The sequence below is a fragment of the Triticum aestivum genome, chromosome 5B, assembly GCF_018294505.1.
Source record: "Triticum aestivum cultivar Chinese Spring chromosome 5B, IWGSC CS RefSeq v2.1, whole genome shotgun sequence".
NCBI lineage: Eukaryota > Viridiplantae > Streptophyta > Magnoliopsida > Poales > Poaceae > Triticum > Triticum aestivum.
In genome coordinates, this window is record NC_057807.1 from 708,319,420 (window position 1) to 708,322,906 (window position 3,487).

Sequence of the window (3,487 nt, forward strand, 5' to 3'; positions counted from 1 at the left end):
TGTTACAAAGGGATTTCAATTATTTTGTACTTATTTGAACCCCCTTGTTTTTATGTGTTCAAAATGCACCATTCAAAGCCACATCATCAATTTACAACCCTTTCTGACTTCATTTGTTATTTTTCATGCATTTACTGATTGTTTTGAGCTATAAGAACATGAAATTGAAAAGCATTTGAAATGAACTCTGAAATGGTTCCAAGTCGGCATGGTATCATCATTTCACCCACATAGCATGTGCAAGAAAGTAGAGAAGCTTATGGCAGAAACTGGATGCACTTCGTGTACAAAACAGACAATCTCCTTCGAAGTATCAGGATTTCATACGGAAACTCGTCTGTTACAAAGGGATTTCAAGTTTTTTGAACTTATTTGAAACCCGTTGTTTTTATATGCTCAAAATGCACCATTCAAAGCCACATCATCAATTTACAACCCTTTCTGACTTCTTTTGTTATTTTTAATGCATTTACTGATTATTTTGACCTATAAGACCATGACATTGAAAAGCATTTGAAATGAATTCTGAAAAGGTTAAAAGTTGGCATGGTATCATCATTTCACCCACATAGCATGTGCAAGAAAGTAGAGAGGCTTACGGCAGAAACTGGATGCACTTCGTGTACAAAATAGATATTCTCCTTCGAAGTATCAGTGTTTCATATGGAAACTCGTCTGTTACAAAGGGATTTCATTTTTGTTGAACTTATTTGAACCCCCCCTTGTTTTTATGTGTTCAAAATGCACCATTCAAAGCCACATCATCAACTTACAACCCTTTCTGACTTCATTTGTTATTTTTCATGCATTTACTGATTATTTTGAGCTATAAGACCATGAAATTGAAAAGCATTTGAAATGAACTCTAAAAAGGTTCCAAGTTGCCACGGCATCATCATTTCACCGAGATAGCATGTGCAAGAAAGTAGAGAGGCTTACGGCAAAAACTTGATGCACTTCGTGTACAAAACAGACAATCTCCTTCGAAGTATCAGGGTTTCATACGGAAACTCGTGTGTTACAAAGGGATTTCAATTTTTTTGAACTTATTTGAACCCCCTTGTTTTTATGTGTTCAAAATGCACCATTCAAAGCCACATCACAAATTTACAACCCTTTCTGACTTCATTTGTTATTTTTCATGCATTTACTGATTGTTTTGAGCTATAAGACCATGAAATTGAAAGGCATTGGAAATGAACTCTGAAATGGTTCCAAGTCGGCATGGTATCATCATTTCACCCACATAGCATGTGCAAGAAAGTAGAGAGGCTTCGGCAGAAACTGGACGCACTTCGCGTACAAAATAGATAATCTCCTTCGAACTATCAGGCTTTCATACGGAAACTCGTCTGTTACAAAGGGATTTCAAGTTTTTTGAACTTATTTGAACCCCCTAGTTTTTCTATGTTCAAAATGCACCAGTCAAAGCCATATCATCAATTTACAACCCTTTCTGACTTCATTTGTTATTTTTAATGCATTTACTGATTATTTTGACCTATAAGACCATGACATTGAAAAGCATTTGAAATGAATTCTGAAAAGGTTCCAAGTTGGCATGATATCATCATTTCACCCACATAGCATGTGCAAGAAAGTAGAGAGGCTTACGGCAGAAACTGGATGCACTTCGTGTACAAAACAGACAATCTCCTTCGAACTATCAGGGTTTCATACGGAAACTCGTCTGTTACAAAGGGATTTCATTTTTTTGAACTTATTTGAATCCCCTTGTTTTTATGTGTTCAAAATGCACCATTCAAAGCCACATCATCAATTTACAACCCTTTCTGACTTCATTTTTTATTTTTAATGCATTTACTAATTATTTTGAGCTATAAGACAATGAAGTTGAAAAGAATTTGAAATGAATTCTGAAAAGGTTCCAAGTTGGCATGGCATCATCATTTCACCGACATAGCATGTGCAAGAAAGTAGAGAGGCTTACGGCAAAAACTGGATGCTCGTCGTGTACAAAACAGACAATCTCCTTCGAAGTATCAGGGTTTCATACGGAAAGTCGTGTGTTACAAAGGGATTTAAATTTTTTTGAACTTATTTGAACCCCCTTGTTTTTATGTGTTCAAAATGCACCATTCAAAGCCACATCATAAATTTACAACCCTTTCTGACTTCATTTGTTATGTTTCATGCATTTACTGATTGTTTTGAGCTATAAGACCATGAAATTGGGCATTTGAAATGAACGCTGAAATGGTTCCACGTCGGCATGGTATCATCATTTCACCCACATAGCATGTGCAAGAAAGTATAGAGGCTTACGGCAGAAACTGGATGCACTTCGTGTACAAAACAGACAATCTCCTTCGAACTATCAGGCTTTCATACGGAAACTCGCCTGTTACAAAGGGATTTCATGTTTTTTGAACTTATTTGAAACCCCTAGTTTTTCTATGTTCAAAATGCACCATTCAAAGCCACATCATCAATTTACAACCCTTTCTGACTTCATTTGTTATTTTAAATGCATTTACTGATTATTTTGACCTATAAGACCATGACATTGAAAAGCATTTGAAATGAATTCTGAAAAGGTTCCAAGTTGGCATGGTATCATCATTTCACCCACATAGCATGTGCAAGAAAGTAGAGAGGCTTACGGCAGAAACTGGATGCACTTCGTGTACAAAACAGACAATCTCCTTCGAAGTATCAGGTTTTCATACGGAAACTCGTCTGTTACAAAGGGATTTCATTTTTTTAGACTTATTTGAATCCCCTTGTTTTTATGTGTTCAAAATGCACCATTCAAAGCCACATCATCAATTTACAACCCTTTCTGACTTCATTTGTTATTTTTAATGCATTTACTGATTATTTTGAGCTATAAGACAATGAAATTGAAAAGAATTTGAAATGAATTCTGAAAAGGTTCCAAGTTGGCATGGCATCATCATTTCACCGACATAGCATGTGCGAGAAAGTAGAGAGGCTTACGGCAAAAACAGGATGCATGTCGTGTACAAAACAGACAATCTCCTTCAAAGTATCAGGGTTTCATACGGAAACTCGTGTGTTACAAAGGGATTTCAATTTTTTTGTACTTATTTGAACCCCCTTGTTTTTATGTGTTCAAAATGCACCATTCAAAGCCACATCATCAATTTACAACCCTTTCTGACTTCATTTGTTATTTTTCATGCATTTACTGATTGTTTTGAGCTATAAGAACATGAAATTGAAAAGCATTTGAAATGAACTCTGAAATGGTTCCAAGTCGGCATGGTATCATCATTTCACCCACATAGCATGTGCAAGAAAGTAGAGAAGCTTATGGCAGAAACTGGATGCACTTCGTGTACAAAACAGACAATCTCCTTCGAAGTATCAGGATTTCATACGGAAACTCGTCTGTTACAAAGGGATTTCAAGTTTTTTGAACTTATTTGAAACCCCTTGTTTTTATATGCTCAAAATGCACCATTCAAAGCCACATCATCAATTTACAACCCTTTCTGACTTC